Genomic DNA, 17,037 nt, shown 5'->3' on the forward strand with positions numbered 1-17,037 from the left:
GGGTTTAGTAAACATGTGGTTGTGTTGCAGAACTCTTTGCTGTCTTTGTTAAATGGTAGCTGTCAGAGTAAAATTGGTTATCCTGTACATCACATCTGAATTTCATACTTGACCAGCATGGTTTGAGAAATGTTTCAAATGTGGTTTTCACAGGGACCGAGAAGATGTGTACTGGGAAATGCCCTTAATAAAAGGGAACTGTTAAGGGTGTTGTGAAAATAATATTGATTTAGCACATGAGAAATAAGAGTAACTATTCTATTTAGCATAATAAAAAATGTGGAGGAGGGTAATTTTTGGAGCAGAACTTAGCATTGTGAAGAAGTGAGGGCATTTTACCGATGAAACTCTCTAACCACGTACACATAAAACTTCAGCTTGGAACACTTAATCTAAAATATTGGGCATTTCTCCTTTAAAACTCTGTCTTGCCTGCTTTTGAAAAAGTAGATTTAGGCAGTTTAAATTTTTTTCTTAAGCTATAAAAATATTTAAGGACTTTCTGTTAATACCGTACTAAAATCATTAGACACTTCTCTTGTTTACAGGAAAAAATAATTTTTAACGTATTTCATTCTCATATTAGGAAAAAACCCACATCTTCCCACAAAATTTACAGTTTTCCAACGAATATAAGAAAATTATATTTTTAAAAAAAAGGGGGGGAGGAGGGGTGAGAAGCAAGCATTCAAATTTCCATGGAAGCTCTGTGTTTATGTAAAGTACAGCAGCTGCACTGCAAATTCCCCTCTCTGGATGACCTCAGTTCTGAACAAGACAGGCTGTTCTGGGTGCAGGTGTGATTACTGAATTATTTGTTCTGTTTTAGTGTCAGTCAGTTACAGAGAAGTATTATGGGTAAAATTTGTATCCACTGAATAAAGTGAATTCGTAGATTTGGTATTCCACAGTTCACTATGTGCCTTCCTGCTATTGCAGAAATAGTTTATTTTATTCTTTTGAATTGCATTAGTTAAATAGGACAGACAAGAGGAAGTGACTCCAGCAACAACCTCTGAATACATCAGGCAGGCAGAAAGGCAGGATTGCACTGAAGATGGTACTGGACATAAAAGACAGTTTTGACAGCTGAATTTAGGATTTTTTTAAAAGAGATTTGTATATGTTGTTGGAATTGAGAATTTTAAGTTTCTTCATGCTTCTTGAGAAACAGAGCTGTGAGAAATGCTCACTCCTAACACGTGCATCCAGTCAGTTTTGGTTTGAATGTGGTTATTCCTGTGAACCTGCCAGCAGTTTTCCAACCTACCTTAGATCACATTGGTCTTTGCCAGGTGTCTGTACTTATTTACGTTCTGTGTGCCTTTATCTCTTACCAGTTTATGCAGTTTTATGGGAAAATCCTTTTCTTTCATTAGTGTCAGGTGTAGACTGCCAGAGAGCAGGGCTGATGTACTGAAATGTGGCTGCTTTTCTCACACCTGTCTCCAGCCAGACAGGGGCAGTCAGGCTGGGGAACCTGGGCTCCTGAGCACCTCATATGCAGCATGTTGCCTTTCCAGGGTCTTGGAAGAGTCAGCACAGATCTAGAACCCCCTAAAAGGGAGTCCTTGTAGAAAGATGGGTGTAGTTTTCTCCGAATAATGAGCAAATTCAGTCTCTGCTTTGGCAACTTATTTAAGAGAACTATTCACTTCAGCAACCAAGGCAAACTTGCACTTCAAGGAGGTTCCCCTTTTATTGCTGAAAGGGCAATAACAGGACATGGCATTTCAGTGGTAGTCCTGTAAAGGTTAAGGAGTGATGGCAATGATGTCTTTATGCATCCACTATTCTGATCCTTCTCTCTTCAAATGTGGTCCTGACAGGACTGGCTTTGTGTGAGGCACAGAGCATTAGTACAGAAATGTGTGTGAGGATTTGGAAACATTTTTTTTAAAGGAAAGAGATTAAGATTCCCATGCAAAACCCAATGTATTCGTAAACACTTTTGTGTTGTGTTTAATGAGCTTGCCATTATGCTCTATGATTTAGGTAAAAAATAGAAGGAAAATGGAAGGACATTTGCTGGGGCTGATTTTAAATAGTGATCTTGTTTCTGATCCAGTGCAGTTTCTTTAAATGATCTGACTCTAATTGAACACATATAGGGAAGCAGATCAGATATCTCTGAGGATTAACAAATACTGGTAATAGTGAATAGGTAAAACAAATAGGTAAATAGTGAATGATAAACAGGTCAAAGGAATGTATATTCCAGTACACTCATACTATAACATGTTTCTCCTGAGCATGAGAATTGCCTGTTTCTCTTTTAAACCACCTGAAGATCTTCATGAAATCGGCAATGCATTCATGGTAGGGCATGGAAACACATCAACATTCCTAATGGTGGGAAGCAGTGGAAGAGGGATTTGGCAGGGTCAAGGACAGCTTGAACAACACCCACGGCAGTTGGTGTGGGGAGTAGTGAGACACTGTGGTAAACAGCTGGGATTTCTCTGAGTCATTCATTCCCTGTCCCCACCTCACTGCTCTGTCTATGTGTGTGGGTGGCCAGGTACGTTCCTAGGCAAGGAAGTCATTAAAATTGATGTCACATCTCACAGTCACATTAGGGGGGAGAGGGGACATGACTGTATCTTTTTCTTAGCTGTTTTGGAGCCTTTTTGCACTCGCCTGCATGTTGTTTGTGAACATCAGTAAAAAGGGCAGGGGAGCAACTTAGAGATAGCCAATTATGATCCCTCAGGAGGACTCCAGAGCCTGTATCTGTAGCCTCACCTGTCTGTGGCATGCCAGACACCAGGGTGCACATCCCTATTGAGGTGCAGGAAGTTTTCTTTTACAGAATCAGAACTGTGAATATCTTTGTAGTATTGTCTTCATTTGCCCACCTGCTTTCTGGGGGGTGGAGGGGGGTTTTAGGTCCATAGCAGTTGATCTCATCGGGGTATAAAGGTCAAGGGTGGTACAATTAGAGACGCGTTAACTTCACCAGGTAGTATGGCTTGTACTTGAATCAATTCTGCTTCCTGCTGAGAAAAACTGGTGCAATAATAAAGTATCAAGGCTGGGTGTTTTGGAACTTGATGAAGGTCACAAGTCAGAGTTCATGGTGTGCTCACTGTCCTGCACCAACAACTTGTCTGTTAACACCAGGGTTGGACATTCTGCTTCAGAAAAACAGTGTTAACTGCTTTCTAACTCCATGTAGAAACTTAGGGCAAGGTTACTACCTCACCATGAGGCTACAGTGACCTGGAATAGTATTTGGTGTATGTGTTCTTTTGTTAGATGGTGTAAGGTAGAGCAGAGTCATTCTACTTCTTTTAATAATAAAATCTGACACACCTGAGCCCAGGGAGGCAGCTGGAAGAAGATATTGAAACCCCCTGTGAGGTAGCACCATGCAGCATTCAAACAACTTATGTATAACTTGAGATAAATAATAATTGTTTCTTTATGATTTTTGAACTTGTTTGCATGTTTCTCATTTGTTCTTTCAGGTAAGACAGTGAAGTCTTTAACTGCTCCAGAAGAAGAAGGTCTGGAAAGAAAATGTCTCTGGCAAAAAAGTATCAGGTAACACTGGTAGTGGGGAAGCTTCTTAATTTGTAAAATATTTATCTAAACCAGTCTTGATGAATTGAGTTACACCTGAATTTGAAGTTACAGGTTCAGAGGAAGGAAATCTTGATCTCCTAGTCACTGAAACCAGAAAAGTGTGTGCTTTTAGTTTTTATGTAAAGTGCTACTGCTTTTGATATGCAAACGGTGCACTGTACTCTGTAACCTCAGTCTTCTAGAGAGCAAAAGGAAGGGCAGAGAAAAATGTGTGTGGTGCAGGAATTCAAATGATATGGAGAGAGGTTCCCCTCTCTTTCACAATGTAGTCCTAAATTCCAGTAAAGCACAAAGAGATCAAATCAGCTTGGACTCTGAGGGCAAGGATTGCCCTGTGTTGTAAGGGGCATTTGATGATTCCTGCATGCCATGAGTATAAAAGGTAACTGAGATGACTGAATGTTAAAGTAGCTGGAGCAAGCAGTAATAGAACTGAGTGGGTTGTAGCCAAGTGACAGCTCATCATATAATCATCATGTTTTCCACTTAGAGCATCTCTGAAAAACAAGAAAGATGGTTTGATTCTTTTTGGTTTTTCCTCTAAAAACAGATTTTGTGTAATTGCTTTTTAGAAAACCTTCATTGACATCTGGGCCATAAGTACCTATTTTGAGTGATAGAAGAGCTATTGCCTGTGGTTCAAAATATATTCTCACACAGTCCCCTCATTAAATCATAGGGAGAATTTTCCTTAGTAATTTTTCTTTTTCCTTAATTGCCTTCTCTTGCACAGAGGTCAGGCTGGCCCTGCTGGCATTTCACGGTGTAGAAGCAATCACTGAGGAAAGCACAGATTTGTGCTTGTTTTGGTGTCTTTGATGCTCCATTCTTCCTCCTGCCCACTTCTCACCCCTGAGAATCCTAGATGATGAAGAATCCTAAATGGGCACAGATGGAGCCCCTGAGTGGCTCTTTGAGGGCAGGATTGCCCCCCCCCCCCGCCCTTGCCATGGCTCAGCTGTACCGTGGTGGGGAGCCAGGCCACTGTTCCCTCTTCTTCTCCCTCAATCCTCAGTGCCCAGAAGCTGATTGAGGAGAAACAATGGTTCTGTGATTGTATAAAGCAGTAGCAGGTTCCCAGTTTTTACAGGCAGCTCTCACTAACCTCTAACTCAGACTTTCTTTTAGCATTATCGGGAGAGTGGCAACCGGAAAATGGCTTTATTAGGTGAAATAGGATTTAAAGGAAAATGGGTCTCATGAGATGAAGCTAAAATCAATAGGAGATTGCACTTTGTGCTGTGAGTCTTTAGGAATCCAAATGTACTGTGTGGTCTAGTTTTGGGTTGGGAGCTTGTCAGGTTTTGTATCCAGAGAGGTGTGTTTTGCAGTTAATGAAATATTCTTTAAAAAGTGAAATTGCATTTATTATTTGTAAAGATGAAGCTGTCCCTGTGAAGTTGATGAAGTGTTGTAAAAATGTCTCGAAGTGTGAAGTCATGGCTGTGTTTTCCTGTGAAGTCAGCAAACTGGGTGGTTGATGCAGAGTGTAAGAGAATAACTTCAATTGTTTGCTTTTGTGTTCTTTCAGAAGGAGTAGCTCTGTTTGCAGCAGTTCACTCCACTGAATTGCTCAAGTTTGAGCAGCTCTCCAGCAATAGGTTTTCCTACTGCAGCCCACCACTGAAGTGTCCATATGCCTGTAAATTGCTTTGCTGATGGCTTCCAGTTCCTGTTGGAGGGGTTGCATGTGTATAAGATTCAGAAATAGCTTTTTCTCAGAAATTTAGGGCAGATAAGTTAACTAGAAATTATCAGAAATTAGGAATATACGTATCAAAAGTCATTCATCTTCTGCCACCTAGGAATGATTGAATGAAGGACATACATTCTCATTTGAGAATTTGGAGCTTTCAGTGGCTAGGGGAAAAAAAGAACTATTTACTTAATAGGATTTTTAAAAGACAAATATGTTCAATAAAGTGGAGGTGTTCACAGTATTGGGGAGGCAAAACCATGCTTTATGATCTTGTATTTATTTCTCAGTCATGTTTACAGACCACTCAGACAATCACCAGAGCAGCTGTCACCAATGGCCCAAACCAGTGGTACAGAGAAGGAAGAGGAATCCACCTGTTCAGGCCTTCTGGGTTTTAGCGTCGCCTTTGAGTCAGTGCAGACCACTTCTGCTGGGAAAGCTCTATAAGGCAGAGAGGTGGAGACTGGGGATAACATCCACTGATTCAATTGATTCAGTTCAGATTGTACCATTTTATTTCAGAAGATGAATGTAGATAATTGATAAACTTGAGAGTTGAGATTTGGTATCTTTCTAGCATGGGCCTGGAAAAGTGTCTTTGTTTTTTGTGATAAAGAACTATGTGTAGGGTGCAAGGTCTTAATTAAAAAGAGTTTTCCCTTGTAAAAAGATGTGTCTAGCTTTTGACCAAGCATTTGCTGTGTTTTCTGTGACTTCAGGCTGTAACTGCAGATGCTGACACATAACCAGACAGCTGCCTCCAAGTGACACATGCTCTGAGAGCTAAAGGGAATGTACAGAAAGCTTCCCAATATCTTGGTGATACTGCTTCTGTCACCAAAACCTTCATGAGTCATCAGAGATTGTCACACTTTGGTTCTGCCATAAACAAGACCCAGGTTGAATTTTGAAACTGTTAATGACCTTTATAGGAACTTACTGTAAATGTTTCACGTTCTTTCCAGAAATATTTTCTTGTGATTGTTTCAGTTTGACTCTAGTGCCAGTTGTTTTTCTTGCATTGTGGATGAATCATCAAATAGCTGAATGTAGAATTGAATACTGAGGTCAAATTCATTGCTTGTATTGGCAATTACAACTTCATTTAACTCTGTAGTTCACACTTGTAAGAAGCTGTGGCTTTTGCTCTTGCCTCTTCCTTGAAAGACACATTTTGTATCTCCATGCCCATTGTTTGTGCTGTCATATGAGTTAAACCCAATTAGGATGACACCAATGCTCTTTCTCTCATTTTTTTGACTTCTGTTTTATTACCCAGTGGGTGCATGCAAACATCCAGGGATGGTGTTAACAGGAGGCAGAGAAACCACAAGAGGCTTTTCTTTGCAGCCCCTTATGGATTAAATTTTTCCCTTTGGGTTTTTGCTATCTAGAGAGAGGTTTGTTCTTGCTCTCTTTTAACTTCTGCAATTGGAACAGATGTTTTTACTGGGCCTGCAGAGAGACCAAGGGGCACTTTGATGGACAGTGACACTCTGAGCAGTCCTTCCATGTGTGCTGTTTCTGACTGAGTGTTGGGAGTGTGCAGCAGTTGAGCAGGATGAGAGGGCACCAGGACAGCACAGCAGCATTACTGATGCACCAATTGCTCTCAGTCATTTGTGTGTGTGAAGGAAATGCTGCTGTTGCAAAAGAATCAGATGAACTCACAGATCTTGAGCACTATTTCTCACCTATGAGAATTTTGGCATAATTATGTGTAATTATACAATCTGCATATAACAATAAAAACACTACAGTGAAACTGAGGTGAAGTTTGAGTAATGTTTCAGCCTAGAAGTTTGAAATAAAGACTTTGGCAAGAGTGAAAAAAGTATCTGGACAATCTCTTTAAAATGTCTAAATTTGGCATTTTAGATTGTTTCCTATAATGCTGAGAATTAAAGGTGTGTTATCTTTAGTCAAAAATGTCAGTAAAATTTTGCAAGTGAAATTCAGTAGAAATTCTTAAAATGTGCATGTAAGTTCCCAACAGCATGAAGTTTTATCTTTATTTTCTAAATCTTCAATATGTTGCCTTTGTGACCACCACCACCACTTGGAAATACTCTGTGTATGAATATGGAGACTATTTAGTTCATTCTGGTCAGGCTACCATGTCTGTTTTCCCTTTTCAGTGCAGTTCCACAGAACAGTGACCTTATTATTCTAGGTGGCTGACATGAGTTCACCAGGTGAGCTCAACTCAGCCTGTGGAGCAGGTGATGTCTAAGGGCTTTAAAAATGTCCAGCAAAGAGGTGGTATGTTGAAATAAATTCGTGCAACAGCATATACTTGGAAAAAATACAGCTAAGAGAGTGGAAAAGGAAAATAGAAAAAAGTTTGTTAGTCTGTCTTTTTTGGTAGAAGAAATACATTTGACAAATATGTGGATTTTCTTACATAAATACGTAATTTGCTTTTTCTTTTTAATGAGCGAGAAAGTGTAGCTAGAAGGAATGTAACTTGAAAGAATTGTGGGAATTCACAATTCACATTCTTAGCATTTAAAAATTATTAGAATGAAAGCCCCAAAAACTTTAGATTATGTTTTAAGACTTTGATTAATGATGCATAGACTAATAGAGAAGCAATATTTAGTCAATGTCAAAGAAAAAATCATATTTGGTCACAGTATTGCTAAACAGGCTGTAGAAGAAGACTATGTGTTCACACATTCAGTGTGAATTCTATGTGCAGGTCATTTTTGCTCTCTTAGCAGGTAAAGCAGATTAAAGTTGTATAGATGATAACATGCTCACGTATCCAGTCAGGATGCTAAACACTTGAGATAAAGCTCATTAAATCACTCTGGTCTGTGCTTCATGGTTAATTTAATTAATATTGAGGATTCTTTTAGATCAGTCTGCAGTGCTTGTTGGTTTGGTGGTTATCTTATATTTTTTTAAAATCATATCACTTTTTGTGAACAAAATGAGTAGTTATCAATGTGCAGGGGAATTTTTCATAAGTAGTAAGGAACTAAACATGTTGAACCTACTAGAATATTTTACTGAGTGCTGCCACTGACAGAACTGGTCAAACTGGCAGAAAACCAGCCCTCTAAACTGGATTTTGAGGTGTATTTCCTCTGTTTATCTAAACCAGACAGGAAGGGGGCTGGATTCCTAAGAAGCTGCCATCTGATGTAAATAGCGTAGAATTATTTTTTCCATAATAGTGCAGTTACAGAAATTATTCCAGGGTCAGAGTGTGTAATGGGTATGACAAATGGATGCAGAACAGTAAATTAGTGTCACTTTTGGAATAAAACAGTAAAACTTGTTCTCTTCTTCTCTCCATCCTCCCAGGCACATGATACTGCAGAGAAGTAAAATCAGAAGTAAATCAGCTGGACAGTTGCCTCCTGCCTTCCTAAATAGGCAAACTTATTAGAAACAGAAAAAGGGGCCTACCTACCTCATTCCTGTGAGTTGCTATAAACATCCTCTCCATCCCTCAAATCAGCATCTGCCGGGTTGTTGTTTAGGAATGCTGAGCATAAGGATGTGGCGAAGAAAACAAAAAATTTAATTTGTTTTCTTATTGATAACAATTAAGTGTAGCCAACCAAAGAAACCAACTAAAATTATTAACAGGCTACCAGCATGCCTATTGCCTGTGGCTACACAGAGCTGATGGATGATGCATTGTTACTCATTAAATGAACCTTTATCTGTGCATCCTAAAGCTTGGATGCTGCATAAGTCCCTAAAACCATCCTTATCATTGCCATGTTTAAGTGAATGCTGCAGTTGATGTGTCACTGCAGAAGCTGTTTGGGGTTTAGTTCTTTGCTTTTGTATCTCTTTGCAGCTCATTCTGCAGTAACGTGGGGTAACCCACTGAGAGGCTTGAACAGAAGATCCCCAGGGTGACCCCCTTGGTCAGGGCAGTGACCAGAGCAATGTTTGCTGAACAGCTGCTGTGTAGCTGATATTCACCTGCTCTGAACTGCCTTTTCCTTGCTGACCTCTCTGTCTTTTCTTTCTCCAGGGAGAAGGTGGGTTTGCTGGTGTGGATGCTGCCTCATTTGCTTCACCAAAATGAGTTAGGGCATGCAGGAGAGAAGGGAGACTTTTGCAAGCAGAACCTATCATGGTGAGTCAGATTTTGTCCCTGCTTTTGCTGTGAAGCTTCTCAGTGTACATTGCTTAAACCAAACTGTTCACACACAACTCTCTCTTCCCTGGAAGTATGTTTCCCATAACCCTTCCTTGGCAGCAGGGCTGGATTGAGAGGTTCTTCCCTACTGCCTTTGACTCCCTTGCCATATGAGGTCCACAAAAGTGCCTGGAGGGACCTTCAGCAAATTAAAACAGCAAATTGAATGGAGCTGAAAATAATTACGCTTTACCATGTACACATGAAAAGTATGAGAAACTGTGGTCTGTAGCTTTGATTTGGAACCACAGCATCTGTCTTGAACATTATACTAAAATTAAGTACATGGGAACTGTGTTTTTAATTTGGGTTGCCAAATACCCTTTAAAATACTTCATAGAGATTCATTCTCCATTACTACAGATGAAGTTTTCTGTCATTATTCTCTGTGATTGTGAAGGAGCTCCAGCAGAACTCCTGACAGTTCATAGCACTGCAGCATGGACACTGTATCTACCCTGGTATCTTCATTTAATGGATTTGTTTCTAATTTTGAAGCTTAACCTTGGGTTTGAAATTCACTGCAAAGAACTTTCTCAGCGGCAATAGGGAATAATGAAACATAGTTTGCTGTAGAAGCACTGCCCTTCTCCCTCCTCCTCATGATGATAATTCTGTCCCATGTCTTGCCCTCTTTATTGCCTTCATTTCTCCAGGTTTCCCAAGCCTCCCAGTTCTGTGTTATCTCAGTTTTCACATCATCTCTGTACCTTGTATGGATGAGTCAGGTCCAGCTTCTGGGCAGAGGGTTCCCCCACACTGGACTCAGATAGGCCTAAGCACTTCTCTGCTTGAACGTAGATTCTATGTCTGTCTCTGCTTCAACACAGATTCTTTGTCTCTTCCTTTCAGAAGTGGGACTTGATGTTCCAAACTGTCTTAAGGCTCTTGAACTATTGCTGAGCTCATCAGTTCTCTCTGTAGCTGATGCACAATTTTTTTCCAAGCTCCCCCTTCCTCTGTGCATACTGGATTTTATTTAAGCTTTTGAGGATTAAGTATGGTATTAGTAAAACCTTTGGGATTCTTGCTGAGAATTGTATAAGTATCCATTTTGATCATGGAGAGGCAGCTGTATCCATGTGTTGAATAGAGAATTTTTCCATTGGAACCATTGTCACTTCAGAAGTCCTTGTGAGTTTGAGCACTGCACTCAGCATCTATAAGTCCCTGTCTCTCTACTTGGGTGTCAGACTCCTTTGATTTGTCCTTGCCAGATCACCAGCACTGAGCAGATTGCATTGCTCTGTTCTGCTGGGACAAAGTCAATCCATGTTAATGGCTTCTTTAATCTTTTAAAAGTGATTATTTTATTTGGGGCAGTGGCTCCAGCCAATTCCATTCTCTTGCTAGGGATAGTAGTTAAATAGAGATAAGCAGGGCCTGCATAAGACAAGTCAGACTCTAACCTTGCCTCATTTTCTACCTAATTGAACTGAAAAAAAAAAATCTAAACTTGGTTCTTAGAAGTCATAACATTGCATGGCTCATGTGTTTTACCTTCTCCAACCTTGATTTCAGGTAATACTGATTAACCCGGTATATACTATTAACTCTATGTATCTAATCTAAACCAAATTTATCCAATGTATCTTGTTTGTGCATCTGAATTGCCTGATTATGCTGTATACTTCTGTTAGATTTTGGTTTTTAATGTCCAGAAGAGGGAAAAATTAGAGTAGACCAAGGAACCTGCAGACTTGAAGAGAAAGGAGGAAATTCAATTATCTATTATCCCACCTTCCATAAATTTTTAAAATTATATAAGTCTCTTTTAAGCTATTAATTGTTTTTGTAAATACAGATCCTTCTTGGATATTCCTTTTACCAATTTCACAGAACTGAATTTCTCTGTGTGCCCCTCAATGGCCTGGTTTAGATGGCTGAACCTTCAAGTCACAGGTGCTGTTGTGTTGCTTTCTTAACCTGTGGGACCCTTCAGGTCCTACTAAGCTCAGTGTCTACTTGAGCAAAGTTGGCTCGTAAATAAGCCCAAGTATCTCTCCCCTTTCCTCCCTGTGCCTCCTGGATGCTCCTCCTTTGCAAAGGAATTTCCAGGTTCCAGTTTGTTTTACACATCTGCGTCAGGCAGCTGCTTTTCCCAGCAGGGCTGGTGACAGTATCACCAAAGCACAACAAACTCCTGCCTACGAGCTGGTAGGAAGGTGCCTTCTTTGGGATGTAGGCCATGTCCCAGAACTTTCCTGTAGTGAGGAGGTGGTTATCACTTTTAATTTTCTGATGCAGTTACTATAACTTGTAGACAGAGTGATAAGACACAAATGTTATTCCATTTTATTTAAGTGCCATCTTGGTTGTTGCTGTGGTAGTATTTTTACAGAAGTTGGCTTATTATAGAGCAGTGGCATTTGGTTTTGCAAGTAACTGGGACACATTACCTGCCACTACAGGCAGCTTACTCTTGAATTCATCATTTGGCAGTTTGTTCATTTTAGCCTGATTTAAGATGATGTACCATTTGATTATGGTCTGAATTTCGATATTGAATTTGTCCTAGGAATCCTCATTAAGGTACAATTAATAAAGACTAACTGCTGCATTAGGATACTTGGGCAGCTCTGCCTGATGTGGGTGGAAATAGAACTGTGTTGTAATTACGGCAATGCTCTGTCATTTAATTTCTAGTTGGATTGGTTATTTAATAACTGTCTATTATCAGACAACTGTATTACATAATAGCAACAATATTGTTATGGCATGAGGTACATACTGTGACTGAGTGCAAACATGGAGATGCTGAAAACATAAACATTCTAGTTAGTGCTCTTTACCTCTGCTACATGCCTTTACAGCTTTCATCACTTATTTTGTCAGTGTGAATGAAACTAATTTACTCAGTTCTCATGAAATCAAATTACTTTTGCTATGTATTAGAAGTAGAGTAAAATACTTCTAAGTGCTATTCCACAGTGAGAAATGAGATTCATTCTCTTTCCCCTGTTTAAATCCTGTTTTTTACCACTGAATCCCTGTCTCTAAAGCACAAACTTCACAGAGCTTTTCAGGCCAGTATATTTCTTCTCTTATCCAATACTGTCCAAGGTAGTTTCTCATGGAATTTTGGGAAATTTTTGTTTGTCTTGAAAATTTCTTTTTCACAGTAAACTTATTTTTCTGAGATAGGTAGTTCTAGACTTGGATGAAAAGAATTAAATGTTTAGTTTTAAAAAATGTTCTCACTGGACAATCTAATCATCAGGATATAAATTTAATTTAGAAATATGGACTGGTTCAGTTTAGAGCAAGATCCTGTCATTCTGTAGAAATAAATCTTAATCTAAGAATGTTAATCCATGAAAATTACCAATATAGAGCAGTAGAATGATACAGTTTAGGTATTTGATGCAAAATACTTTGGTAATATTTATACACTCCTTTGATAGTTATTTAGCATGAAGTCCATGAGGATTTCTATTCCATTGGTTTTGCTGTTAAGAATATGATGTGCATATTAGCATGGTGTCTGCAGACAAAAATAGAGACAGTGGCTGCATGATGAAAGCATGATCTTTGTGTCTCTTGAGGTATTAGTCTTTCAGATAAGGCAGTTAGAAACTCTTTAATTTCTAATGTGTTAAACCTTTAAAATCAGATTTGTTCAAAATAAATGTCTGTCTGTTCTAGATACTGCATGGGTTCTGTAGTAGAGTTTTAGCATTGCACGACTAAATTATGGCCCAGCCTAAGTTCATTCAGAGTCATATTTATGAGTTAATTCATGCGGTTTTGAATTACCTCCCCTGCAAAGCCAGAAAGGATTTCAGTAAATCAGACAAAAGCTATCCATACCTCATCTCTCAGTGTTTTTAATGTCTGTAAGGGCAGAGAGCATATGGCAGGAGGAGCTGGCACTGTTTGTATTGCTAAAAGAAGAAAGCCACTTCATAGAGAAGACAGGAAATACCTTGTTTCCAAGTAAATCATCTCTTCTCACATTTCTTTTGAGTTACCTCTGTATAGTTAAAGCATGAAAAACTGAACATCATTTGTTTCACATGGATGCTTAAAATCTTTGGAAACTTTACCCAGAGAGAATAAAGCTTTGAGTAACTAAAATAAGTTACAGGGTAAATTGGACCAGCAAGGTTCTAAAAGCATCTCTTCATGGAGCAGTTAATTCTTTACACAGGGCTAGAGGAGCCTTAACACTCTTACAAGCTGAAACCACGTTTGGCAAATAGTAAATTTCAAGACTGAAAAAGGTCAAACAAACACTGTGGTGAAGTCCCAGACACTTATTTCCTGGTCACATTTTGCTAAATTTGGAACTGAGTCTACATCCTTTGCAAAATGTGTACTGCATGTAATTATATTCCAAATATTGTTTCACTGGAAGCTATGAGATTTGACTGTTTCATTTGTGTTATTTATTGTTGCTGTGCTGCAAAAATGAATTGTGCACTGGTGGTATAATAAACTACCAAATGTCTTATTTGTCTTATTAAACAGGCAGAGATTAAAAGGATGTCTTGTTAAGTGTCTTGGTTGAAAAGTTATGTGAGTAATTGGATAAATTTTTATGGGGAGGTATTTTATTTTGTGAGGGAATGATCTTTCCCTTTATGCAGAAATTAAGAGAGATTTACACTTTTCTGCAATTGTTGTTAACAGAGATTTTGCTACATACAAGAAATCATTTCAATATTTTTTTCATTGATTCTGAAAGCATCTGCTGGATTGCTCAATACTATGATGAAACAATTAGATACAATTTTGATTCTTGTGACAATTAAAGCGTCACTGAGAGGAGGTGCCCAAGAGGAAGCCAATTGTCTCTTTTGTGAAAGTTTGGCTGGTGGAGAAAAGATCCCTGAAATTAGCACAGTACTTCTTTGTTACACTGTTTGACAGAAGTGTCTGGGCTAACTCTGGGATGTGCTGGTGCACAAGTTCAGGGTATATTAAAGGAGAGAAATCCAAAGAAAATGATGCATCCTTCTCTCTGCTGCTTGCAGAACAATTTCCTGCAAAATTGATAGGATTTCCTAAATAAGTTTTCTACACATGGAACTGCTTTATTCATTCTGTGAATTCACAGATATTATGTGTGCCTTGAAGCATGCTGATCCTTGTGTGTTGTTATTAACCAAAAGTAGATAGATGGGTCCAGATAAAACTGAAGAGATTGGCACCTTCAGCATTGAGATCTGCCTTCTATTTCTGAAAAATGTTGGAGCTATTTATAAATTTGGAAGATCACAGGACTGTATGTGGTTTATCATGCTTATGCTTGTTGGTTCAGCTTCTGATGTACTATTGTAATTAACTTTATTCCTAGCTTTCACAATCACAAGGCTGTTTTTCTATTTTTAAGGCCTTCTGCAAGAATAGTGGGTATTTTATCTTCACTGAAGCGCTGTGGCACATTGCAAGTGATGTATAAGGCCTAAGTGTTTCTCTTTATTTCTCTTCAGAGTACATAGTATACACAATGTGCTGTTTGACATCACAGCCAGCTTAGTAGTGCCCAGGAGAAACTTTACAAAGCCCAGAAGGGAGAGCAAAAAATAGAAGCTAAACTCCGAATTTCATCTTTATGCCTCTACCTACAATGAGCAGAGAGCCAAAAAGTTTTCAGTGTTTTTTTCAGGCTGTTTAAAATACAGATGCAGGAGAAGGAAAGAGACTGCAGTTCCTCCCTGCTCTTCCTTAGCACATTAGCACTCTTTAGAGCAATACGTGCTGGCCATTTTTCCTGCTCAGCCAAGGCATGGTGAGTCTATCCACCTCCCTACAGTCTTTCCATTACAAACATTACTTCATTGCTGCTGTTCTGTATGAGCAAGGCAAAGTGATACAGTTCCAGCAGTTCAGGTTTCTTTTCAGCCAGGTTTCTCCAGTAAGAAACCTGATAGACTACAGCTTCAGTCTTTACCTTTTTGTCTCCATGCAAGAAAAAAAAAAGGCCCTTGCTGAAGTCTTTGCTCCCATAGATGTGTGTGCCTTCATCTCAGTGTTTAACAGATGGGTTAGTTCATGGAAAGAACTGAGAACAATCTGAGCAAATCTATGCTTTACTAAATTATTGTAGTGATTTGTGCAAGGCCTGATAGGACAGGAAGATTTCCAAGGTCAGCTTTCAGGGATGGCACAGGCTGGAGTGACATTCTATTAAGTATCTGACTTTCCAGAGGTAAAGTATTATGGGAACGTTTACTGCTTATCTCTAAGTAGCAATTGCAATTATAATATGAATTCTCTGAATGTCTTTCTGTTTGAGAGCTTAAATTCTATCATTTGAATTACAGAGAAGGTACAGAGCCAGATTTTCAACCTGCTGGAGATTGTTTGTATAACTTTGGGTCATTTAGCTGTGGCTTTACTTCAGGAGACTGACAGTCTAATTTAATCAGGCAGATGTGGATTTGTATATGTGGAGTAGATATTCAGTCACATAAGCTGTGTGAAAATTCATAGGTCAGATTCAGGACTGTCTGAAGTTGCCCAAGAAATTCTTTGCAACTAAATCTCTTTTGGATAAAATCTATTTATGCAAGTGGTAATTTTTTTTTCTTCTTTTTATTTAAAATCTCCAATCTATAGAGATCATCATCACAGAATTATTGTTATACATAAGAAAATAGTAGTTGCTGTGTAGTTTCTGAGTTGCATATATTACAATGCACATAAACAGACCCATTTTTACATTAACTAAAACACAAATGCTTGTGGCATGAGTTTAGTTCTGATCCACGTTTAAATATTTGACTATTTGATGGTGGTGACCTTCTTTTCTTGACATACCACTTTTACTTTGAAGCTAGTGCTTGAAAAACCAAATTATTATCAACCAAGTAAAGTTCAGCCTGTACCTTTTTCCATTTTCAAGTATCATGAACTCCCCACAGATAGTTTGCCTTTCAGTGTGTACTGACTGCAGCTCCAAGAAATGAGCTCATTCTGTCTGTCATGAAATGAAGAACACTGCTGGTTAATCAACTGGTTCAGCAAACAGAAAAGCAAGAGGTTTTTCCCAAACATTTGTACAGAAGAGAAAAGCTGACTCAAGTGAGTGAATATTGCACATCTGCTGGTTTTGGCTGGGCTAGAGTTAATTTTCTTCCCACTATCTGTATGGGGCTGTGTTTTGGATTCATGCTGAGCACGGGGTTGATGATCAGGGATGTTTTTGTCATTGCTGAGTGGGGCTCACACAGAGCCAAGGCCTTTCCTGCTTTTTCTACTTCCAGGCTGGGGAGGGATACACTGGGGGTGCAGGGGTGGCTGTGAGGAGACACAGCCAGGACAGGTGACCCCCACTGAGCACAGGAATGTTCCAGACCCTGGGACATCATGCCCAGTATATAAAGTGAGGGGAAAAAAGGAAGGGGGGGACATTTGGAGTGATGGTGTTTGTCTCCCCCAGCCACCATTCTGTGTGATTGGGCCCTGCCCTCCTGGGGATGGCTGAACACCTGCCCAACCATGGGAAGCACTGAACTGATTCATTGTTTTGCTTTGCTCTCCCTGTAAAACTATATTCATCTCAACTCAGGAGTTTTCCAGCTTTTGCCTTTACCAATTCTCACCCTGGTCCTGCTGGAGGGGGAGCAGCTGAGGAGCT

General features: G+C 39.3%; 1 protein-coding gene across 3 annotated transcripts in view; it reads left to right on the top strand.

The window, feature by feature from the left end:
• OTUD7A (OTU deubiquitinase 7A) overlaps positions 1-17,037 on the top strand; it is a 98,834-nt gene that overhangs the window by 31,952 nt on the left and 49,845 nt on the right. For all 3 annotated transcript variants that reach the window (XM_083871188.1, XM_083871187.1, XM_083871189.1), the window contains exons 2-4: positions 3,471-3,546; positions 8,600-8,717; positions 9,285-9,389. The gene's annotated coding sequence lies outside the window, so the exon portion shown is untranslated. The remainder of the gene's footprint in view (positions 1-3,470; positions 3,547-8,599; positions 8,718-9,284; positions 9,390-17,037) is intronic.

The sequence above is a fragment of the Zosterops lateralis genome (genome assembly GCF_965231275.1).
Source record: "Zosterops lateralis genome assembly, chromosome: 13".
Taxonomy (NCBI): Eukaryota; Metazoa; Chordata; class Aves; order Passeriformes; family Zosteropidae; genus Zosterops; species Zosterops lateralis.